This window comes from Macrobrachium nipponense, chromosome 3 (genome assembly GCF_015104395.2).
Source record: "Macrobrachium nipponense isolate FS-2020 chromosome 3, ASM1510439v2, whole genome shotgun sequence".
NCBI lineage: Eukaryota > Metazoa > Arthropoda > Malacostraca > Decapoda > Palaemonidae > Macrobrachium > Macrobrachium nipponense.
This window is the reverse complement of record NC_087202.1, coordinates 34,509,632-34,536,227: the sequence shown is the minus strand read 5'-3', so window position 1 is coordinate 34,536,227 and position 26,596 is coordinate 34,509,632.

Here is a 26,596-nt window from a genome sequence, read left to right as displayed (position 1 = left end):
TCATCATGCCAATGACGAAAAGACAAGGAAAACATCTCGCTAACATAAAGACGAAGAAAATTCGCTCTAATATGATTACAGAATATCATAATATATGCGATATTAGCGTAGTTAGTGCAGAGAGAGGGAGGGTTGCGTAGTAAGTAAACGCCCCCGTCTTGCCTGAAGCACACGTCACACTGTCCCCCAGGCTATGATCTTTGAGCGAAGGGATCTTAATTTATGATAAATAACATAGTTTTGGTTTATTAATACCCAAAAAGGAATATGAAATTCATAATAACCATGATTTATTAACATTGTCTTTGTAAAAAGAGAGTACAACTTCAAATTTCACCTCATGACATTCTCTTGCATTTACATTTGTTTATTTTTGTTTTGGCAAGAATTTCATCATGCCATAACGGAAAATACTAGGAAAACATCTAGCTAACATGCTAACATACAGAAGAAGAAAATTCGCTGTAATAAGCCGAGTTAGTGAAGGAGAGAGAGAGAGTTGCGTAGGAAGGAGTGCCCCGTCTTGACTGACGCAGTGCCCCAAGCTACGATATATGAGCAAAGGGATCATCAAATTATGATTAAATTATGATAAAAAAAATAGTTTTGGTTTATTAAATACACAAAAGGAAATATATATTCATAATAATCATTATTTATTAACATTGTCGTTATAAAAATACGAAGAAACACTTTGAACGCCCGTATCTCAAAACTATCTTATTGACCTTCAAAATCTATCTTCTCACTTAGTTTTAAAGCTATAACATTGGAATTTGGTATATAACTCAGAAAGACATTAAAGGACAATCAAATGAAGCCCTTTTTTCCAATTTTTTTTTTATTTTTTTTTTTCATCTTTTTTTTTTTTTTATAAATGGTTTTCCTAATTTATAGGGTTTCTTTTTTACCATAATGAAAAATTCATATCTAGCAAAAAATGACTTTTAGAAAAAAAAAATCCTCATTTGATTGGAGGTCTACATCAGGTCTATATATGGTAGTAATTCTAGGTCTTAATAATAAATATCAAGGGAGGAGATAGAATTTGAAAAATGGTTAGGGTATCAGGATAAATCACCCTGGCGTCACAAAACCGAAGGTCAGAGGTGAAAAATCATATGCGGTTTAGAGATGTCCCAAGTCACCTTATTAAGCGGTATGAATATCAAAGTCCTGTCCTTAAAGAATGGCATTAGCCAGGGCCTGGCCCCCTTCAAAAGTCACGCCTAACCAGGCAGAACTTGTTGTAGGCATTTCTTACTGAGATCGGCATGCAACATCCTCGTCTTTTCACAAAGTATCGCCTCTGACCCACTATCTCCCACTAACTATTTTTTGCTGATCCAAACCAATAACAACTTCTCAACATCTTCAATTAATTGCAATCTCTGTTCCAATAATGACGTTAACCCTTTTGCAACATCAGCTGCCTTGATTTCATTTTTCTTTGTTAGGATGTAGCTCATTGCCATGCATCCCACGAGATCTTCATGACTATATGCACTTTTTGTGATAAACTATTAAAATATTCTCGGTATGTACAGTAATACCTCAATCTTATGTGATTCCAGTTGTGTGAATTCCTAATAATGCAGCTTTTCATTGGAAACCTAATTAATTATCATACACGAGTGTTTCACAGACAATGCAAATGCAACTTTTTTTTAATCCTGGTGAAACCCTGCAAAAGTGTTTGTTAATTTTTTATGTAATTTATGTTTTCTGGGTTCGACCTGTGTCTGCCGGTGAAAAATCCCTGTAGCTCATTTTTCAAGTATAAATAAACTCAGATATACCAGAGAAAAAGCTAGTAGCATGTTATGCTGAAGTTATTACCCTCAGCGCGAGCACCCCGAAGGGTGTCGGTATAAGTAAAGGGGCGTTGTGGAAACCACAATTCACAGGACCTCTGCCACTTAGAAGATTCCCTTCAAAATCCCCTTCCGCGGTGGGGAGCCATTACAACGAACCCCCACCGCCAAACTCCTCCGCTACACTACTAATACCCACTCGCTCTTCTCATTCCTGTACTAGAGGTTGTGTGTGTACCACGCGTTTACGCTGCTCCAGGATTTCTTCAACTGCAACTTATGATGGCTTTGCAAGGTTCTTCTGCTTCAAAGTTGAGTACTCCAATTTGTGTTTTCATGACTTGTATAGTCAGAATTTTTTATATTCTGATTGCCTCGGCCCCTCAAAAATGTGTTGTGGGTGCTGCCGGCTAAGCCGCCATTTTCGGAGCATCAATGTAGCACAAGTGAATTTCTCACACTAATCTACCGAATTATAATTAGGCTATAAGTTTAAATTGTTCTCATGATATTATACTAAGAATAGGGAAGGAGTGCCTGTTCCGACAGTGAATTCGTTGGGTTATAAAGAGTAGTTATTTAACATACACTTTAACAATTCCTCCCGTGGCTCATTGGGCGGACGGGAGTCATTCCCCATGTGAGTTACAGTGATACTTTTAGATTAAGGATAGCCTAGACTATTAGTAGATTGTTATTTGATAATTTAAGAGGCTGGTTGTTGCCCCCTCCCCTGTTAACCCCCATAGCCAAACTAGCCTAGGCTAGGCTTGGTGAGTTAGCCTATGTGTTCCTTCCTAACACCCTGTACACAGTAAGACCTACCCCCTGGCCAGTCTAGACCGAAAAATTCGGTTCAGTAGGTTTTGTTGAGGTTTTCCCGCCCTGCCGGTCTGGGTCGAACATTTCGTCCTAGTAGGTCTGGTCGAGGAACATCGTCCATCTTAATTGGTCAAGGGTGGCCACTGGCCTACCCTGCCCAGTATGGTGTAATTTGGAACACCCATAACGGACCCAGTTGGGATACCGTTTCTCCTTTCTTTACCTAATTCCCAGGCAACTCTTCCATTGTGCCTCCTTGTGTAAAGTTGTTTAAGTATTTAAGTATTCATTGTATAAACCGGTCTGGTACGCCTGGCCTACCTGGCATAGCCTCCTAATCGGGTGTGACCACTATCAATCGCGACGAGCCACGGCCAGTCAGCGAGTCTCCGATAGGAGAGCTAGGCAGTATAGCCTAGGTACAGGTCCATCTCTGATTGGGTGGGGGTCCAGGCGATCATGACCAGCCACACACATTAACCCTCCCCCCCTCCCCTGGGAAGGGGGAAAGTAGGGTTATTGCTGTTAAACGTAGACTTGACCCATTACGCTCCGGCATGTGGCTCTGTCGACTCGTAGCGGTCTAGTACCAAATCAGTTGATCGGAGCAACTCCGGACGCCATATTTAAATAGCTCCGTTGCTGAATGTCTCACTCCCTTCTGTCTCTCTGTCACTCCGGTAACGATTGGGGTGTAGGAGGGAACAACCCTCCTACTATAATAGCTAGTGGAGCCAGAGGAATGGTTCATTCTAGTCCATGGCTCCAGCCCCCATTCCTTCCGGCAAATTCAGAGAACAGGGGAACCGATTCGTTTCATAAGCCGAGCTCCGGGGATAGCTCTACTCACAGCTCCGGTCTTGTATGGGACCGGTTGAGTGGGATTTACTTCAGCACTCGCTGTCCAATCACCACTTAGTATGGCCGAAGCTCAATTCCGTTCCTTTCCAAGCTCCGGCGAGGAAGAAGAATAAGTTAAGGTTTGTCTACAGTATACAAAGCCATCTGACTCCACCACCTGTGCCGAAGCAAAATAAAGGTTAGGGGAAAGAAGGATTCGTCCTCCCCTTCCGGCATAGGCGGACATCAGATTTACAATAATGAACCTCAACATTCTTCAAGGACGTAATGTGGTTTAGGCTCATACACCCAAAGAAAAGGATACTTTATTCTTTGTAGTTACTGTATTACCTAAAGATTTGGTTTTAACCTACTAGAATAAGGTGCATGCGCTCTCCGGAGTTATCTCCGCTACCGAAGTTCGGTGCTCATAAACACATTCCATTACAGATGGTCCGTTGTCAGGCGGAGGGTTGCCACGCTTCATTGGGCAACTCATACGGCCACGTAGTTTGCTGATCTCATGCCAACTGCGCAGTGCAGTTGGACAACTTCGTGGTCTGGCACCCGGACGCTTGCACCGGTGTTATGACATGGTGACAATCATGTCTAATGACCAGGTTAGTGATGTTTTACATCATAGGTGTTATATGCTGGATATAATATCAGGTTGCATATACTGACTTATCATGTTAATATAGTCTTTCCTTCCAGACGAAACACTAATCGGAGTTTCCCCTAACAGGCGGATCCGGCCACCTACCACAAGGCTAGGATAGCCCTCCGGAAGTGGGTCGCAGGGTTCGGCAAGAACGCGCCGAAGGGCTAGCCTTATGTCTTGGACGCCAGACTTTGCTCCTTGATATTCTCAGGAGCCACAGCGACCACGGCGGTTCCTACTGATATTGCCGAACCCCTCATTGAAGCCATCCGTGTGGCGACGATGCCTGGACCTGACGAGCAGGAGGACCTGATGGAGGAGGTGGCGGCGATCAACATCAACACCGAGCCCATGGCCACAGATGAACAGGTAGGTGGGGAGGTAAGTGAGACGCGTCTCATACTTAGCCCTACTCCTTCTTCTTCCTCTTCCTTCAGGGGCTTCTCAAGGCCCAACCCTAAACAAGCAGGAGCGCTTTCTGTCGCTCCCAAAATCTCGCCTCGGCCCCGGACAACTCCGGCCAAGTTTTCTCGTCGTTGATGGAAAGAATTAGACCTCTGGAAGAAATGCTTTCCAGACTTCTCCACTCCGGAGCGCCGGCACTATCCATGAGGGTGCCGGACACGTCAAAGCTTCCTGCCTTCGACAAGGAAAATCCGTGGAGACTGGCATTGCATGCCCCGTTCTCAGACAGGAAACTGACGATCGAAGGGTGTGGAACCCGGCCAATCGTGGACTTTGAACTCCTTTCCGCCGGGGCTCCAGTTCCCCTTCCCCGGATTTGAGACTAGCCCAGCATGCGCTGGTTAGGATCGATAAAGTCCCCAAGGAAACAGTGATCTTTCCTTGGGAGAAAACCCAAGCTGCTTGGGTCCTTTCCCTCTCCGATTAGGGCTGCGTCAACACGAGGTTGACGCCACATAAGGGCAATTACACGATCTTCGTGACCCCGGACGGAATTCCGTCACCTTGTACTTCTAAGGTGGCGGAGTTAACACTGCAAGCAGCAACGGAGGATAAGCCTATGCCAGTGTTAAGAGAAACAAATGCTACCTCCCTCCTATTGCCCACCAGAATGGACTTATGGACGGACACTCCGGCCACGTTTACCACTGGTAAGCTTGAACCGGAGTGCGCCTCCGACCTCTTCTATGAGAAGCTGCCAAGAATTCCGGATCACTTAGTGAAGACGGAGTTCGAGGCTAAGACTAGGCTAGCAAGATCTATCGACTCCGTCACAGCGGCGGAGCTGGTAGCATCCACCTATGTAGACGAGCAAGTTTTCAGAGTCCTGACGAAAGCGCTGCTGCAGACTTTCCAGGGCGACCTGTATGATTTTGCTGTAGCAAGAAGGGCTTTTAGGAGGCACGTACTGGCAGGTGCCTCAATTAAGCACGAGCCTAACGGGCTCATAAGATCATCTATTTGGGGAGACAACCTCTTCCCCAAGGAAGAGTTTAAGGGTTAATATCCTCCACGAGGCAGCCAGAGCCAACCAGAGCCTAAGGGTCCCGCGTGGGGTCTCCCCTTCAAGCGTCAGTTTGAAGGGATCCGGAGGACCAGTGTCCAAATCCAATAAAAAGAAAGCGAGGAGGTAAACCAAAACCCTTACCAAGACGTCTCGACCACAAGCGTTTATGCAAGCAGTGCCAGTTTATGCAAATGGGCAAGCCATTCCACATCTAAGGCGGCTTCCCCAAACAGTTTTGTCTTAGTACAAACCCCCTACAGCCCCTCAACCTTCTACCTCAACACCCGTAGTCACGTCCCCAGCCTTCAACCCAGCTTATGAAGCGAAAGATCTCTTTTGCTCATATAGCAGGCAAGCCGGAAGTAGCCGGGCCAGAGGTGGTTTCCCGGCTACGAAAGCGGATCAAGAGCAGCCGGGGTTTCCGGGGAGGTAGAGGCACCCAGACCTGCTCCAACCCACCCGTGAGGAACCTCAGGTAGGACTGGGAGGTTGTACCTGTTCCGGGACCGATTGGACCTTCAGTCCATGGGCCCACAGTATAGTCTCGAAAGGCCTGGGCTGGAAATTAAATAGGAGAAAAGGGCCTCCCCCACCAGTCAGTTTCCATCCAAAACAAAACCTATGGCGGACCTTATGGACTATACCAAAGATCTCCTCCAAAAAAGGGCCATAAAAAAGGTGAGGCGCCTAAGATTTCAGGGACGATTGTTCAGTGTCCCAAAGAAGGACTCAAAAAGAGAGTGATTCTGGACTTGTCCCGTCTCAACTCTTATATTCACTGCGACAAGTTCCATATGCTAACGATCTCCACAGGTACGGACTTACTTCCCCGTGGGGCCGTCACCACCTCAATAGATCTTACAGATGCCTACTATCACGTTCCAATAGCCAGGAACTTTTCCCGTACCTAGGCTTCAAACTAGGCAAACAGGCTACTCCTTCAGGGTCATGCCCTTCGGGCTCAACATTGCGCCCAGGGTATTCACCAAACTAAGGGAGACAATAGTTCAGGAACTGAGAAAGAAAGGCCTCCTGCTAGTAGCCTACCTAGACGACTGGCTGATTTGGGCAACCAGCATGGCATAATGCCACAAGTCAACATCCAAAGTGCTGGAATTCCTAGGGTTCCAAAATAAACAGGGAGAAATCCAGGTTGACCCGGCTCCCCGCTTCCAATGGTTGGGATCCAATGGGGACCTGAACAAACACGAGCTATCTCTCCCACCCAAGAAGGCCAAAGATATAGCAAAGGCTACAAAGCACTTTCTCAAAAACAAAAAAAACAAACGAGCCTCTCAGCAGCCCAGGAGAGGATCCTAGGCTCTCTTCAGTTTGCGTCAGTTACAGACGTCCTGCTGAAAGCCAGATTGAAGGACATCAATCAAGTCTGGAGAACAAGAGCCAACAACAAACTCAGAGACAGGGTTTCAATAATTCCACCCATTCTAAAAAAGAGACTCCGTCCATGGACGGAACGTCAGAACCTGTCCAAGTCAGTTCCTCTGCAGTCCCTCCGCCATCACTAACCATCCACACAGACGCATCTCTGAGCGGTTGGGGAGGATATTCGCCGCTCAAAAAAGTACAAGGGACATGGTCAGAAACATTCCGTCGGTTCCATATCAACATCTTGCAAGCAATGGGAGTCTTCTTGACCCTAAAACATCTATCTCCGGCCAAGAAGGTCCACATACGGATAGTTTTGGACAGTCTCATAGTAGTACACTGTATAAACAGAAGAGGCTCCAGGTCCAGCAAATTGAACCATGTACTGATAGCGATATTCTTGTTGGCGGAGAGGACCGACTGGCATCTGTCAGCAGTTCATCTAGCAGGGTAAGAAAACGTTGTCGCAGACTCACTTTCCAGGACAACTCCGCTGGAATCGGAATGGTCCCTGGACAACAAATCGTTCAAGTGGATTGCAGATCAGATCCCAGATCTTCAGGTGGATCTCTTTGCCACGGAAGCCAATCACAAACTACCTTGCTACGTGGCTCCCAACATAGACACTCCAGCCTTCGCCACCGATGCGATGTCTCTAGATTGGAACAACTGGCGGAGGATTTACCTCTTTCCACCAGTGAACCTTCTGTTGAAAGTATTACACAAACTGAGATCCTTCAAAGGCCAGATAGCACTGGTGGCGCCCAACTGGCCGATGAGCAACTGGTATCCAACTCATAGAACTGAAAACTCAAACCCAAGCTGATCCTGTACCCAAACGATGACAGGTAGTACAAACTCAGACTGCGTCGGCTTCCTCAAGGATTCTGAATGCCCTAACTTTATGGACTTCATGAAGTTTGCGGCACAGAAGGATGCAAGCATAGATCCATTAAACATCCTATTTATAGAATCTGATAAGAGGGAGTCCACAATTAGACAATATGATTCAGCAGTAAAGAAACTAGCCAAGTTTTCTAAAGGACTCGGACGTTCAAGAAATGACCACAAATTTGGCAATCTCTTTCTTTAGATCCCTATTTGAGAGAGGGTCTAGCCGCCAACACCATTACTACGGTAAAATCAGCCTTAAGAAAAATTTTCCAAATAGGCTTTAATATTAACCTATCGGACGCATACTTCTCCTCTATACCAAAGGCATGCGCCCGGTTAAGACCGGTAGACCGTCCTCAGACAGTTTCTTGGTTTCTAAATGACGTCCTTAAATTAGCTTCAGATTCAAATAATGACTCATGCTCTTACGCAACCCTGCTAAGAAAGACTGTTTTTAGTAGCTCTGGCATCAGGAGCCAGAATATCTGAACTATCGGCTCTCTCCAGAAACCCAGGCCATGTTGAGTTCCTCCCATCAGGCGAAGTCCTGCTTTCACCGGACAGGCAGTTTCTAGCTAAAAACGAGGACCCACAGAATAGGTGGACACCTTGAAAAATTCTTCCTCTTACGGAATATAAGTCACTGTGTCCTGTCCATACTTTTAAAACCTTTATAGCCAGGACTTCTCAAACAACTTCAGGTCCTCTTTTTATTAGAGAGAAAGGAGGTACATCACCTTAAAAGGTATCAGGCAACAAATATTTTACTTCATTAAACAAGCCAATCCGGATTCTGTTCCGCATGTCCATGACATCCAGGCAGTTGCCACCTCTATTAACTACTTTCAAAATAAGAACTTTGAGGACCTGAAGAAGTACACAGGTTGGAAATTTCCGGCAGTTTTAAACGCCAACTATCTAAAGAAATTGGAGGCCCTTAAATTTCCAAGTGGCGGCAGGAAGCATAGTCTTCCCCGAAGAACGGGGTTGACAATTCCCTTAAATTTCCCTTCTGTCAATTCTTTCCCTAACACTCTCTCCTACCTACCTGACTTGCTCGTACTCCCCACCATCCTCTTCTCCGGGCCGGGCTAGACTTGTCTATCCCGCCACCGGAGCTTGTAAATAGTGTTAATGCTTACTTGGTAGTGCCACAGTAGCCTTACCAGATGTTCTATGCATAACTATATTTGTATTTGTATTCAGATACCTATGGTATAATTTCATATTATATTGTTGTACTAATTTAAGTAGGTTAAGCTTACATTATTAGTCCTTAAGTAATACTGCTTAGGAAAACTACAGTATTAAATAATTTGCATTTAAACTTTACTCTGGGTTTTATTAACCCTTAAACGCCGACTGGACGTATTTTACGTCAACATTTTTTGTCTCTCGGGTGCGACTGGAACGTATTTATCGTTCGACATACAAAAGTCTTTTTAAAAATTCGCGAAAAATACTTTAGGCCTACCAGCCGAAAACTCTTGAATCACGCGCCTTGGGGGATGCTGGGAGTTCACGGATCAAGGTGTTGTTTTGTTTTACAATCGTTATGCAGGCGCGCAAGCAGCGCGAATTTCTTTCTTGCCGCACTAAAAAAGTATCTGTGACACATCTCGGAAATTATTTTGTCACTTGACATAATTTTTGTACCATTTTAAAATTAGCCGTTACATGGAGTATTATATATGAAAATGTGCGCATTTTTATGTAGAATACAAAAAAAATACTCATGATTGTAGCTTTTATCAGTTTTGAGATATTTTCATATAAATAACGATAAGTGCAAAAAATTTAATCCTTTCGGTCAACTTTGACTACCGAAAATGGTCGAAAAACGCAATTGTAAGCTAAAACTCTTATATTTAGTAATATTCGATCATTTACCTTAATTTTGGCAAACTAATTGGAAGTGCTCTAGAACAATATTTCGATTAATGGTGAATTTATGAAAAAACTTTTTCCTTACGTCCGCCGCGAGGTAACTCTTCCGAAAAAAATCATACATGCGATTGTGGTAATGTTTGCACCATTTTAAAATTAGCCGTTACATAAAGTTTTATATATGGAAATGTGCGCAATTTCATGCACAATACAACTAAAAAGAACCCATGGTTGTAGCTTTTATCAGTTTTGAGATATTTTCATATAAATAACGATAAGTGCCAAAATTTCAACCTCTCGGTCAACTTTGACTCTACCGAAATGGTCGAAAACGCAATTGTAAGCTAAAACGCTTATATTCTAGTAATATTCAATCATTTCCTTACCTTCATTTTGCAACAAATTGTAAGTCTCTAGCACAATATTTCGATTTATGGTGAATTTTATGAAAAAAATAACATGTCTTTACGTTTCCCGCGCGGTAACTCAAAAAATCCCAAAAAAAATCATAAGTGCGATGTGGTAATGTTGCACCATTTTAAATTAGCCGTTACATAAAGTTTTATATATGAAACGTGCGCAATTTCATGTAGAATACAACTAAAACTAATTGAAGGTTGTAGCTTTTCTCATTTTTGATATATTTGCATATAAGTAAATCACAATAAATAGAAAAAAAACCACGTTCGGTCAACTTTGACTCTAACGAAATGGTAGAAAAACGCAATTGTAAGCTAAAACTCTTACAGTCTAGTAATATTCAGTCATTTATCTTCATCTTGAAACAAATTCAAAGTCTCTAGCACAATACATATTTAGATTTATGGTGAAATAAAAAAAAAAAAAATTTCCTTCCCTCCGCGCGCGGATTCTCCGCCACAAATCTCCGAAATGCATACGTCCCATTCTCGGAATATTTGCTCCATTTCATATTAGGCATTTCATAGAGGTTTATATATGAAAATGTGCGCAATTTCATGTAGAATAAAACGAAAAATATTTGAAGATTGTAGCTTTTCTAATTTCCGAAATAATTGCATATAAAAAAAATTATATAAAAAAATTCGACATTCGGTCAACTTTTACTCGTCAGATATGGTCGAAAACTGCAATTGTAAGCTAATACTCTTACAGTATAGTAATACTCAATCATTTGTCTTCAGTTTTGAAAGAAATTAGGAAGTCTCTAGGACAATATTTAGATTTATGGTGAATGAAAAAAATTTTTGAAAAAAAATATTTGTTTACGTCCGCGCATTACGAATTCATGCATTATTTTGTGATAAATATTTTCTCTGTGTTGCTTTTATCGTTTTACAATGTGTTATATACCAAAATGATCGCAATTTAGTGTACATTACAACGGAAAAAAAGGAACTTGTTACCTTTAACCATTTTGCGCACAGCGCGATTTGAATACAATTATATATGAAATTTTGTTTTTGCGCTATCATATATCGCATTATTTATATATGATAATGATAATTTTTTTCATTTCTGATGATTGCATACTAAACTTCAGCCAGTGACAAAAAAGGAGCCAAAAATGAACTCTTAATCTTGAAAACTAAGCGCGCTGTGATTTTTTTTTTTTTTAATATTTTTTCCACTTCCGTGCTCACTCCGAAACACCTCCGGCACACGGGAGACAATTTTTATTTTACCGCTTCGGCGTTTAAGGGTTAACCCCCTTTTATTCAAAGGTATCTGTTTAGCTTGGATGGAATTCTCTGTTATGTTTTCATCAGCAGACACAGGTCGAACCCAGAAAAGGGATTTTGACGAAGGAAAAATCTATTTCTGGGGGAGGACCTGTGTTGCCCGGTGAACCCAACCCTTTTCTTTTTTCCTTTTGGGCCTTCCCCACCCTAGTCAATCCAAGCTTGAAAGACTATTCCGGGAATGAGAAGAGCGCTTGGGTATTAGTAGTAGTAGCGAGAGGAGTTGGCGGTGGGGTTCGTTGTACAGCTCCCACCGCGGAAGGGATTTTGAAGGGAATCTTCCTAAGTGGCAGAGGTCCTGTGAATTGTGGTTTCCACAACGACCCTTTACTTATACCGACACCCTTCAGGGTGCTCGCGCCAAGGGTAGTAACTTCAGCATAACATGCTAGCTTTTCTCTGGTATATCTGAGTTTATTTATACTTGAAAAATGAGCTACAGGGATTTTTCACCGGGCGACACAGGTCCTCCTCCAGAAATAGAGTTTTCCTACGTCAAAATCCCTTTTTAAGCTTTTATGTGTAAATTTGTGTAAATTAACATTAAATAATAAAAATAATCTTTCTCTCTCTCTCTCTCTCTATTTTACTGGGATGACAGAGTAATTTTTAGTGGTAGGCAGTCCCGGCTTACAACGGGTTCGGCTTACGATATTCCGAGGTTACGACGCTTTTCAATTATATCCATCAGAGATCATTTCCAGGTTTATGACGCCTGTTCCAAGGTTACAGCGCTTACGATGGCGATCTGACAGATGAAATATTACTCCAAAAATGCAAAATAATCAATATTTGAAATTTTTTTACGAAAAACGCAATAAAAATGCAGTTTACATAGTTATTAATACACCCAAAGCAATAAACTCAAGGTTTTCTTAGGGTTTTTTTTTACGATTTTCCAGCTTACGGCGCATCTCAAGAATGGAACCCCCATCGTAAGCCAAGGACTCCCTGTATACTACTGTGTATGTACTATGTTTATTAATAATAGCTGACCAACGCAACGTTGCCGGCCGGGGGCAAAACTCTGAAGAACTAAAAAGAAGCTTCCCAGCCTTCCCAGCACCACCTTGTGCTAACTGTCCCTTTTATCCAGAAATTACTGTACTGACCTGCCTGGGGTAACTGAATGGCAACCAATAAATTCTCTCTCTCTCTCTACAACCTTCTCTGTTTCTTACCCTCTTTCTCCTCCCTAACACACCCTTCACTCTCCCTCTCTGTCACACCCTGCCCAACACTAACCCCCTTCGGTGCCATTGATGTCTTACCCCCACAATATTCGACAGGAAGTCATATTTAGTATGTACATATACCAAAAATCAAGTCATATTATTTACTATGTATACCGAAAATTAGGTATGTTAAATTTGTAATGTTATGAAGTCTAAGGGCTGAACCAGCCCCGTTTCGGGGAAAGGGAAGGCCCCACCCCCTCCTCCGTGCCTATGGTGCCTTTTGTTGCTTGAAACCCCATTATAAACCATCTTAACCCTGCCAAGTTTCATGCCCACTGGACCAGCCATTTGGCCGTGATTGAATGACAGACGGACAGACATAATGCCCATTATAGTAAGATTTTCAAATATAATAATAACAACAATAATAAGTGCATTACAAAATTCGTATGTGATAGTATTCTAAAGAAATACCCTTTCCATTTCACTCTTACGTAAGAACAACTCTTCTCTATCTCTCTCTTACTGGTATGTGAGACTTTTTTTTGGTACATGTATATGTTTATTAATATTTTTAAATAATAATAATGATAACAATGCATATAAAAAATTCTTTCCCTTCATCTTTCTTTTCAACTCCACCAGAAGCTCAAAGTCCAGAGCTGTCAAATATGTCAAGTGATGTGACAGGAAGGGATGTTGCCAATTAGCTGGTCAATGATTTTTACATAATTCTCTATCTGTCTCTCTCTCTCTCTCTCCAAACGTATGTAATCATCATACACTCCTATATTTTTACCAACCATTTATTTCTTTTTTTAAGGGTAATTTATTAAGCTAACTCTTAAATGGAATTACAGTAACTTTAATTTCATTTAAAAATTAGCTTAATACTTATATAAAGACAACTCTCTCTCTCTCCATAAATATTTCGTAGTTAGTGGTAGATCATTTTTAATTTATCTATTTTCACCTTTACCGTATAGAACTGTAAATGCATGGTTCTAAAACATACACACATAACTTGCAGTTGCATTAGTCCTAATAAAAAGCAATGCTTGTTCATGAAAAAGAATTTCAAACAAGAGAATTTTTTAAAAGTGATTGAGAAGACTTCTAAAAACAGATCGGTCGGTCAGAAGGAGAAGAGAAGCAAGATATATGTTTTAGTATGTAATCTTCACACATTCCTATATTTTTACCAACCATTTATTTATTGTTTTAAGGGCAATGTATTAAGCTAACTTTTAAATGAAATTACAGTATAACTTTAATTTAATTTAAAAGTTAGTTTATTATAGGAAGCATGATTAGGATTATATTTATGTTCAAACTCTAGAAGTAAGCATTTGTTAGCATTCTTCCAAACCATGCCAGTCCCCGTGAAAAATGATATTTTCATATTAAAATAATTTTTTTAACATACTTACCTGGTAGTTATATATATAGCTCAAGTCCCTGTGACGTCACGGCAGAATTCAAAACTCGCAGCAATCGCTGAATGGGTAGTCAGGTGTACCACCTGTGCGCCCTCTACCCAGGTACCTGGAACCATTCCATCTATTCCTCAGATCTTCCATGCCCCTAGTCTCTAGAGGGGAGGAGGGTGGGAATTCAATTATATATAACTACCAGGTAAGTATGTTCAAAAATTTATTTTAATATGAAAATATCATTTTTAAACATCTAACTTCCCTGGTAGTTATATATATAGCTGATTGACACCTTTGGTGGAGGGTCCGAGACAGCCAACATCGTTGGAATTGACATAAGAGTTAATAAACAAACTTACGGGTTCGTACCTGTTTAAGGAAGCTGACTTTAAAATTCTCCTGCTTCATTATGTCTGCTTTCCTTAAGAGATCCAGCAATCCACCCAGGGGGCTGAAGACCTCAAGGAGCTGTCAACTGGTACATAACCTCTATGTGACAGGACCTCATCCAATACCTTTGTTCCGGGCGCTACCAAGGAACGAACTGACCACCTGACAGAAAATCAATGATTGTGGAAGACTGCGTCCTGTCTCTACAAACAACAATAAAATATTCAACAGTTCCAAGGAAAGAAAAAGGTATTAGGTTATGGGATTGTAGGGGTAGATCGTTTTCCCACTACTGCATTCACTGCTACGAATGGTCCCAAGGTGTAGTAGTCTTCGTAACGCGTCTGTACATGTTTCAAATAATGTGAGGCGAACACTGACTTACTTCTAACTTACTGCTCTAACTTCATGTGCCTTCACTTTTAGAAGTTTGAGATCCGACTCACTACACTGTGAATGAGCTTCCCTTATCAGGTTCCTAATGAAAAAGGAAAGCGCATTCTTAGACATTTGTACAGCAGGCTTTTTGACAGAGCACCACAGGGCTTCTGACTTACCACGTAAATCTTCAGTTTTCTTTAGATAAAACTTTAGAGCTCTCACTGGACATAGGACCCTTTCTAATTCTTGTCCAATTAGATACGAAAGATTCAGGATCTCGAAAGATCTAGGTCAGGGTTGTGAAGGGCGTTCGTTTTTTGCCAGAAAACCTAGCTGTAGGGAGCATATGGCTTTGTCATGTCTAAATCCTATAGTCTTGCTGAAAGCATGGATTTCGCTAACCCTTTTGGCTGTAGCCAAACTGATTAAAAAGAGAGTTTTCAAATTAGGTATTTTAACGAAGCCAAATGTAAAGGTTCGAATCTCTCACTCATCAGGAACTTTAGCACTACATCTAAGTTCCATGCAGGGGAGCTCTTTGTTATTATTGTTTTCGTGGTATCGAAGGATCATAGAAGGTCCTGGAGATCTTTGTTTTCCGACAATTTTAGTTTTCTATGTCTGAAAACAGCCGGTATCCTTTAATCGTTGAAGTCAAAAATTTTCGCCTTCTCCTGAGGAACAGAAGAAAGTCAGCTATTTGAGTCACAGAGGTACTGGTAGAGGAAATAGCATTGACTCTGCACCATCCTCTAAAAAAACCTCCCATTGGATTGATAGACTTTGATAGTAGAAGCTCTCCTTGCCCTTGCGATTGCACTAGCTGCCTCCTTCGAAAAGCCTCTAGCTCTCGTGAGTTTTTCGATAGTCTGAAGGCAGTTAGACGTAGAGCTTGGAGGTTTTGGTGATATCTTTTCAAGTGGGGTTGTTTGAGAAGATCTATCCTCAAAGGAAGGTTTCTCGGTGTGTCCACCAACCATTCCAGTACCTCTGTGAACCATTCTCTTGTTAGCCAAAAGGGGGCTACGAGAGTCATCCTGGTGCCCTCGTGTGACACGAACTTCTGAATCACCTTGTTCAGTATTTTGAAAGGTGGAAAAGCCATACACGTCGAGGTGCGGACCAATCTAGGAGAAAAGCGTCTATATGAAAGGACTCTGGGTCTGGCACGGGGGCCGGGGGAGCATTATGTCTCCAGCCTCTTCGTCCTCGCTGTGGCAAACAGGTCTATGCAAGGTTGCCCCCACGTGCGCCATAGGTTTTTGCAGACCTCTCGATGAAGGGTCCATTCTGTGGACAGTACTTGACCGTTCCTGCTTAGGCTGTCTGCCAACACATTCATCTCTCCTTGGATGAACTGAGTGACTAGGCTCACCTTGTTCATCTTTGCCCACTGAAGGAGTTCTCTCGATGTCTCGTAAAGAGACCTCGAGTGGGTTCCGCCTTGTTTGGCAATATAGGCCAACGCCGTGGTGTTGCGGAGTTGACTTGTACTACTTTGTTCTGAACCATTTCCGCACACTCTTGAGGGCCAAAAAGACTGCTAACAGCTCCTTTGATTTATATGGAGCTTTACTTGATCTTTCTCCAGGCCCCGAGAACTCCAGATTCCCCAGAGTTGCTCCCCAACCCTGTTGAAGGCGTCGGAGAACAACACTAGGTCTGGGTTCTTTTGTTCTAGGGACAAACCCTCCTGCAGTTTGACTGGGTCGTTCCACCAACGAAGACATTGCTTCATAGTTTCCGAAATAGGAATCGACATTGTCTTCAGATTCTTTCGTTTCATCCCAATGTTGTTTTATTTAGGTGAAATTGTAGGGGGCGAAGATTTAGCCTCCCTAAGGACACAAATTGCTCCAGAGAGGAAAGAGTCCCCAGAAGACTCATCCACTCTCTCGCAGAGCACTTCTGTTTGCTTAGGAAGCTTTGAATCTTTCGTAAGGCTTGTTCTATCCTTAGGGCAGACAGAAAAGCCCGAAAAGCCAGACTCTGAATCCTCATGCCCGAATAGAGGATTTCCTGAGATGGGATCAGTTGAGACTTCTCTTTGTTTATTGTAAGTCCCAATTCCTCTGACAGCGTTATCGTTTTCTGAAGGTCCTCCAGGCAGCGACTGTAGGAAGGAGCTCTGAGTAGCCAGTCATCCAGATACAGAGAGATTCTGATGGCTTTGTATGCAGCATTCTGCGACATTGGACATCAACCTTGAGAAGATTTGAGGCGCGGTGCTTAGCCCAAAACATAGAGCTCAAAACCTGGAATACCTCGTTTTCGTATACGAACCTCAGGTATTTTTGGAGTTCGGGGTGTATGGGAATGTGGAAAATACGCATCTTGTAGATCTAATGAGATCATCCAGTCCTGCTTTCTGACTGCTGCCAGGACTGATTTTGTAGTTTCCATCTAAATTTTGTCTTCTGTACAAAGACATTGAGTGCACTTACCTCTAGCACTGGTCTCCATCCTCCTGATTTCTTGGGCACCAGGAATAAACGATTGTAGAAGCCTGGTGACTGTACTTCCCGCACCCTATCTATTGCTCTTTTTCTAACAATAGCGACATTTGATGTTGAATCGCCTGAACTTTTGCTTTCTCTCTGTACCTGGTCGAGAGATCTATAGGGGACATGTTTAAAGGAGGCTTCTCTAGAAATGGGATTTTGTACCCTTCCTTGAGCATTTGAATGGACCACCAGTCCGCTCCTCTTTTTTTCCCAAACTTGCCAGAAGTTGGCAAGTCTGGCTCCTACTGCTGTCTGAGGACGAAGCTTTTGTCAAACCCTGCTTCGTCCTTGCTTTGATCTCTTTCTTTAGACTTCTTTCCGAGGATCTGAAACTACGTCTAGCAGAAGAGGTTCCTCGAAAAGGGCTGAGAAACTTGATGTTTTGGAAGGGGTATCTGTCTTAGCTTTACGTACTGAAAAAAAAGGTATGAGGCAGAACCTTTCTTGCTGTTTTAGAAACTAGATCCTGAGTGGCCTTTTGTTGCTAAAGCTGACGCTACCTCCTTAACTAAATCTTGTGGAAAAAGGAGCGGGGACAGAGGGGCATAAAGGAGCTCTGATTTCTGCACTGGAGTAAAACGTCCGTTAGTCAAATAAGAACAGAAAAAACTGAGCTCTTTTTCTTCAGGACTCCCGCCGTGAACGAGTGTGCCAATTTCATTAGCCCCGTCTCTCAAAGCCTTGTCCATGCCCGACATGATATGAACAGTTCTTCTGTGTCATGTCCTTTAAAAACTTCCACCTTTTTTTTTGCCTAATGCTCCCAGGGTCCAATCTCCAAAAGTTAAATACCTCGAAGGCTCTTAACAACCCTTTGACGAGGTGGTCTAACTCTGAAGTAGACCAAAATACTTTTGTTCTGCTCATAGCTGATTGACGAGAAGAGTCCACTAAATTTGAGAAGTCCCCTTGTGCCGAAGAAGGAATTCCCCCAGACCAACAGCTTCTCCCGTCTCATACCATACGCTGGACCTAGAAGCTAACTTAGCTGGAGGAAAAGAGAAAGCTGTCTTACCCTGTTCTCTCTTTGTTTGCATCCAGTTTCCCATAACCTTTAGAGCTCTTTTGGAGGAGCGAGACAAAACCATCTTTGTAAAGCTTGTCTTATTGGCAGATTTTCCAAGTGTAAACTCTGAAAGAGGGGATCGAGGCGCAGCTGGAATGAAATTCTCTGGGAAAATTTCGTTAAAGACGTTCATAAGTCTTTTCAAATCTGAAGAGGCATGATATTCTTTTGACTCCTCCTCGTCTGATATAAGTTCTAAGGGAATTACAGGAGAAAGGGTGATATTAATTTCCCTTTCTTCCGAGTGTCCTCGAACGGAAATGCCGACGTCTTGTCTCTCGACGTCCTGAATGCCAATTTCCTGACGTCCGATGTCATGACGTCCAGTTTCTTTACGTCCGCAGCTACCATGTTTGAGCTGTCGGCCGTTTGTGTCATGACTCTCACGAGTTTGACGCTCTGCGTCCTGTCTTGCAACTTGTTGACCCTTGCTCTGAAGGGGACTAAAATAGACGCTCGACGTCTTGACGTTGTGTGTCATGACCCTGTTGACGCTCGACTCTTATCTGACCAGCGTCATGATGTATAATTTGTTGACGTTCGTTTCTTTGATGTCCTGTGTCACACAATTTAAGATCTTGACTCTCAAGTTCTTGACGTTTGGAGTCATGAATCTCTTGAAGCTCGGATCTTTGATTTTCGGTGTCATAACGTCTACGATCTTGACGCTGCAACTTTTGGGCGCCGTGAATCTCCGACGTTCGCGTCATGATCCTGTTGCGCTCCGGCGTCATTTGACGGTCATGATGTATATGACTTTGATGCTTGACAGCATGATCCTTCATATGCATTCGACTGTCGGCTTCATGTCGTGACATCTTCTTCTTGCTTGCAGGATGCCAGTTTTTCATGATTGAGGCAAGTTTATCCTGCATATCCTGAATTATTTTCAGATTCGGAATCTGCTGCGATTGGTCAGGAGAAGCAGTATTAGGAATGGGCTTTTGTACCATTCCTTGAGCATCTGAATTTGACTTTTTCTCTGCGTCGATACCTGATTCATCAGTTGACGAAATCCATCCCAAAGGAGGATTAGGAGCATGTACAGACGGCATAAAAGCGTCAGACATCTGTTTGTCCTCTAACGGCGCAAGCCATATGGCCGCCTGTGCGCATCTTAATGCTTTCGGCAAAAAGGATCAATCGTGTCCGTCTTTCTGCCCCCTCCTACCGAAGCAGATGGCCGTCTTGCGACATCTTATGCCTTCGGGAGGGGGAACTGCCATTCTCAAACTTCTGCTTGTCTCCTACCAGAGTAGATGGCTGCCTGTGCGACTCTTACTACTCTTTGGCAGGAGAGCTCTCTTCTAATTCGGAAGAAAATCGCTCCGGACTGCTCCAATGACTGCAGCCTGGAATTTGAGGCGCCATCTGACGATGTTTTTCAATCGTGGCAAATTTCCTCTTAAGAGGTCTTGACGCCAGACGCCAGCCCTTTTGGGAGCTGCATCGTCCGATGAAGAGCATACACTTACCTCGTCTTTCCAATGATGAGGTGAGCGCCTGGGAAGCGTCAACAGGAACGCTCGAGGGGACGACTGCTCGAGAGCTAACGCCTCTCGCCTCCCTTCATCTGTCGACATTCCTTCTCACAGGGGTTGGTGAGCTTGGAAGCGGTCTAGGATAGGAGCACGACAGGTTCGAGCGGCCGCACCCTCCCACTGCACTGATTTTAGCACTAGCACTTGCACTTTTCAACTCTCTAACGTCTGACCACAAATTTGCTCTATCTTCTGCGAGAGAATCTACTTTCTCGCCTAGAGCTTTAATGGCAATAAACATATCTTTAAGAGTTGGATCATTAGATTTCTCAAGAGTGGGTTCAGGAAAATATTTTATAGGAAGGATTATATGGCCTCGTTATACGGGAAACAGAACTCTCCCTAGAAGAACGAGACATAACACTTTTACTCCTTCTAATCCTGTCTCTCCAGTTTACGTACATAACAATCATACTGTAACCACTCATCATTATTCAAAATCACACATTCATCACATCTATTATCCAACTCGCAAACCTTATCTCTACATTTTGCACAAATGGTATGAGGATGTAAGGAGGCTCCAGGAAGGCGGGTTTTACATCCCCTAACACACTTCCTAACACTCGAAGAGTCAGACATATTGGAAAAGTCAGAGAGATCAAGAAAGGCAAAGGTCGAACCAACAAAATCCAAACAGTACTAAGAAAATCCGAAAACAAATCCCAAACAAGCGAAAGCCAAAGCCAAAGTGTACTTCACCAAACTAATTGCGAAAAACACGAATGCGAGCGAAATTCCACGATGTTCACCGAACGGCAGCAGGGAAGATCTGAGGAATAGATGGAATGGCTCCAGGTACCTGGGTAGAGGGTGCACAGGTGGTACACCTGACTACCCATTCGGCGATTGTCGCGAGTTTTGAATTCTGCCATGACGTCACAGGGACTTAAGCTATATATATATATATATAACTACCAGGGAAGTTAGATGTTTAAAATTCCCCTTGCGCGAGGGGGTCTGGAACCTAACCTAGCATAAGTTTGTTGTTTTACTGTATGTATAAGCATTTTTCGAGGATTTTTCTTGTTTGAACCATCAAAATAGGCAGTTTTAAGCATTTTTAGAGGGGTTTTAAATACAGTGGGTCCTTGCTTAGTCACGCATTAGCAATTGCTAGTTTTTCTGTGGAGCTTATCTTCAAACAGTATGTCGCAGAAAATTAACTAGTACCAATGTAATTAAAAAAAAATTTCACAGAGCAATATGTATTTACTAATTACTGTATTTTCATTTTATTTTCATGCCTAAGTACATAGTATTTGGATAAAATGATTTACTAATTTCCAAATACTATTATTAACGTAAACAAACAAATATCAATATGCAGGCGGTCCCCGGGTTACGACGGGGGTTCCGTTCTTAAGACGCTTCGTAACCCGAAAATCGTCGTAAGCCGGAACGACGTTCTTGAAAACATGTCCACAGGGAAAATTTCACTACTAATTTGCAATTTTTCTAAGGGCCGTATCTCTAAAATTATCACTAATATGATATTGTTATGATACAATAAAGTTTTATACATACTTACCTGGCAGATATATACATAGCTATTACTCCGTCGTCCGACAGAAATTCGAATTTCGCGGCACGGCACGCGGCAGGTAGGTCAGGTGATCTACCCCCCGCCGCTGGGTGGCGGGAATAGGAACCACACCCGTTTTCTAATTCATATTTTTCTTCCAGCTGTCTCCTTGAGGGGAGGCTGGGTGGGCCATTTAATTGTATATATCTGCCAGGTAAGTATGTATAAAACTTATTGTATCATAACAATATCATTTTTATACATTCAACTTACCCGTCAGATATATACATAGCTGATTCACACCATTGGTGGAGGGTAAAAGACAGCTATTACTGAATATACAGGTAAACAACATACGTTGTAGGTAATAAATAATTAAAACCTTGGTTTCCTATGTGTTTAGAACGAAGGGTCGACTTCCTAGCTATTGCTAGTAGTCTGCTTCGTCTCAAGAGCCTCAGCGAGGATGTGACCTATGGCTAAGAGTTCTTGTAGATCTGTCAATGGGGTCTTATCCACTTACTTGACAGAATCTAGTGTCATTTGTCAATGGGGTCTTATCCACTTACATGACAATACACCAATGCCTATTGGCATAATTTAAGGAGCACAACACGATCCCGATCACCTGATCCTAACACGAGGGTTTGTGCTTAATTTGAAAAGAGCACCCCAAACTCATTTCAAATAAACCCAGAAAATAATACACTTATGTTAAAAAAAAATTTAAAAAAATTGAAAAAAAATTGAAAAAAAAAAATTAAAAAAAAATTCACTAGTTAAGGATCAGCGTCGTCTCCCTATCCCACGCAACGCATCCGTGGACACGTATAACAAAGAGAGAAGGATCTCTCATAGGCCCACTTGATCTCCTTCGTGCAAAGAGGAGTCAAACACAGAGTTGCATACTCCCGTTATTACAGCTAATATGTCTCTCACGACATATTGTTATGGAAAGAACAAGAATTGTTAAAAGCCCGCACTTCAAAGCGCTTTTAATTCTTAGCTGTTTGAAGGAATCATCGAGTTACTCAAGAAGTGCTTTAGAGATTCCACTGTTCCAAACCAAAGAAGACCAGGGCTTTCTTTGAAATAGAACTCTTATGGATGAAGCCCAGAGCCTGGCTTGCGCCTGGCTGGCGCTTCGCGCCTGGCTGGCGCTGCGCGCCTGGCTGGTGCCTTGCGCCTGGCTGGCGCCTTGCGCCTGGCTGGCGCCTTGCGCCTGGCTGGCGCCTCGCGCCTGCCTGGCGTCTCGCGCCTGGCTGGCGCCTGGCTGTCGCCTGGCTGTCGCCTGGCTGTCGCCTCGCGCCTGGCTGGCGCTTCGCTTGCCTGGCGCCTCGCGTCTGGCTGGCTCCTCGCGCCTGGCTGACTTCTCCCTACTTGCTGGAGATTCGAGCTTGTTAAGTCTCTCGATGAAAACTGGCAATGTCACCTCGGACACTTTATTGCCTGATTTATTAGCTATAGTGCATCTGCGCCAGATTGGAGGCCTACCTACTTCTCCTTCATCAGACAATGACAGTGTTTATTTGGACTGTCTTGCTCTGGCGTCTTTTAAGCCTGTTTGGCATTTGGCGCCTGATTGGCGCTACATTGTCCGAAAGTCTGAACATCCACAATCGTTTATCAGGAGAATGGAAAAGGGTGGAAGAAATTCTTTCACTTTGAGCTTATGGCCTCCGTAACAAGGGGAGGTAATTTTAGTCAGCTACATCCAGTAGACGATAGGAAATCTAATAGTCCGAGAGACCAGTCTTCCTCCGAGGAGGATCATACTTGATACTTCCGTTGCTAACGAGCACTCTTCCTACATGTTGAAGAGTTCTCTTGTTGCAAAATCTTCCCTATCCGTGCACGAAGGCAGGGAAAGAGCCTGGAAGTCTAAGGAGATTCTGAGCTGAAATTGGGGGGAGGATTCCTGATTTGCTAGCTCTTTAAAATATCTCTTCGAACCTTCTGGGAATGGTTTTTTAAGCCCTCATCGTATTCCAAAGACTCTGTCAGCAAACGTTTAAACCTTATCTCCTTTTGTAGATGAGAAATGTAAATACATTGCCTGGACAACGAATCCTTTATCTGAAAGCGTTGATCCAGGAATAAAAGGTTTTAGTTCTTTTGCCAAACATACATGCTGGCAGGAACCCATTGCCTAGTCTTTCTAGAATTTGATTCCAGATTCCAACGCCCAAAATTTCACTCGTCATTTTGGTCCTTTAGTACCAAGAGAAACATTGATGAGGAGCAGTTCCATCTTGTCAGAACACGGAATCTGAGGCCCAAATAGGATCTCCCATTGTAATTATAAGATCTCCTAGTCTTGTCGTATAGAGGTATTGTATAAGATCCCGAAGATCTTAATGCTCTGCTATCTCCAATTCCCTTTATAGAGACAGAGTATATAGCCTTTTACTGCGTTCTTGATAGCAGAAAAATACAAAGGTGATTCTTCCCTCTGAAAGGGAAGAAAAACCGCTATGTGGTTCACAGAGGTATCGGAAGAGGACAGTTTCCTCATTCCCTCTAGCACGATCTGCAGTAATCATATATCTTATTCATGACTACTGTCATTTACCTTGAAACATCCTCTCATTCATGTCCACTTCTGGTCAGTCTGCACGCAGACAGACTCAGAGTGGAGAGGTTGTAAGGTCCATTTAAAAATAGATGCTGAAAGAATATTCAGATTGTCTTGGAAAAGACTTCAAAAACTTGCTGTGAGAAGAACGTGACCTCTGTGAATCCAACCTCTCTAAGTCTAAAATGAGGCATAACGTATTATCCTCTCTTTCTTTGACGCCCTTTGTCTTACATTCTGTAAAGAGTTTATATTTTAGGGGAAAAAAAAGACTAAACTTTTATTCCCCATTTCTATAAAATAAAGATGGCGTAGATTGCTACCTCTCTCTTATATTCTTTTCTTCCGTCCTTGTGCCTGGGCAACGAGAGAACGGAAAATTCTATCATCGTTATTCAGCAAAACAACAAATTATTATTATTATCCTATTCTCCTAATAAATGATCAGGATCGAGGAGAATCATTCAAGATTCCTATCCTAGGACATCAGGCCGTAATGTACAGTTCAAATACTTGAAAAAGCCTTCACCAATACTGAGAGCTCTTACGAGTCTTTTCCAGTACCAAAACATTACAAGGTCTCCCTTGTTATATGTTTACATAGGAGTAGGATAATATAACATCCTGTTAATAACAATGAAAGAGGAGAAAGAGGAGCGCATGGTTCAAGGGACTAGCCGAAACGTGCAATAAAAAAGGGGTTGACCAAGGTCTTTCTAAAACCTGCACCCAGATTAACTTATGAGTCCGATATATTTTCTATCACTGTCTCATAAGGTTGAGGAAAGCGAGAGACTTCTAAAGATATCGGTCTTCTCTTCACCATGTAAAGGTCTATAAAGCAGAAACCCACTTATCCTGACACGTACTACGTTTGCCTGTGCGATATCTAGAATAATTGTCAGTAGAGGGTTGATCTGGCAAAGCAAGTTTCTCCCAAAACAACTTTTCTTGCCAGGAAAGAAGTCGCTCACGCGACCACTATATCACCTGACATGAGAAGTCTGTTCTTGTTAGAGACTTCCGCAATTTCAGTTAATCCTGACAAGGGCCACGGCCGCCTGTGCGATAACTTGTGTCCCTGCCAGGAAAAAACTGATCTTGTGTCAGTTCTCAAAGAGGAAACTCTTGGAAAGTCTGTCTCCAAATACTGAGAAATTGGAGATCCTGATGTCTTGCGCCTGGTTGGCGCCTCGCTCCTGGGAGGCGTCACGCTTCTGGCTGGCGTCTTGCGACTTGCAGCGTCCTCGCGTTTACCTGGCGCCTCTCTCCTGGGAGGCGTCACGCCTCTGGTTGACGTCACGCGCCTTGGAGCGTCCTCGCGCTTGCCTCGCGCCTCTCTCCTGAGAGGCGTCACGCTTCTAGTTGACGTCTCGCGCCTCGAAGCGTCCTGGCGCTTGCCTAGCGCCTCGCTCCTGGGAGGCGTCATGCTTCTGGCTGGCGTCAACCGCTTTGGAGCGTCCTCGCGCTTGCCTGGCGACTCTCTCCTGAGAAGCGTCACGCTTCTTGTTGACGTCTCGCGCCTCGTAGCGTCCTGGCGCTTGCCTGGCGCCTCGCTCCTGGGAGGCGTCCTGCTTTGTTGTCACGCGCCTCGCAGTCCCTCCCCGGCGCTTGCCTAGCCTCGCTCCTGGGAGGCGTCCTGCTTGGGGGGCACGCGCCTCGCAGTGTCCTCGCGCTTGCCAGCCTCGCTCCGGACGCCCGCTTCTGGCCCATTACTTGCAACCGTGGTCATGATATCTCGATATCAAAACAAGAAGAGGTGCTGTAAGAATCCTATAATTTTACAGTACTTCCATAGTTGGATTTTTCTTCTCAATTTTCCTCTAATTCGAGTATATCGGAAGGGGAATTTTTCTTTCCTCGATTAATTCTTCCGTATGTTAATTCCGTTCTTATTATGAAAAACTATTATATACGTAGTATAATCCATTCAGGGAAACCATTTCCCACTAAAAGAATGTTTCCCATTCGACTCATACAACTTCTGCGCAATATCCGATTCTAAATACGGTGTGTCGTTTCTCGAAAGACTTAACCATAGCGTAGTCTTGAAGTGAATCTCTAATACATCTCTCTTCTCACTAAGTATGTACTCTAATAAGACATGCTTTCGTAAGTATTAGTGCATTAAATAATATAATGTTCTGCTGCATTAGAATCCTTTAATCATGTTATCTACGGTAAACAGCATTGAAAGGTTGTAATATCTTTCTTATTGAAAGCTTCCTAACAAAAGGCAGACAATAAATTTATTTATGACAGCTTCAGTATTCCCTCAATCGAGGCTTAAGACCACGATTGTAGGGAAGAGATACGGTTAGTTATCCCATTCCGCGGGAGAGAGCAGCTGTAACCGACCGCTCACGACTGAGAACAACATGGTACTGCTGCTGGTCTCTCTCTCAATTCAAAGCGAAAGCAGTCTTCGAAAGCCGACTGGCCTTCCCTTTCCAGAGTTGCCAGTTACTCCATTTAATAAAGGAATCTATAAAATTTTTATCGAGCTT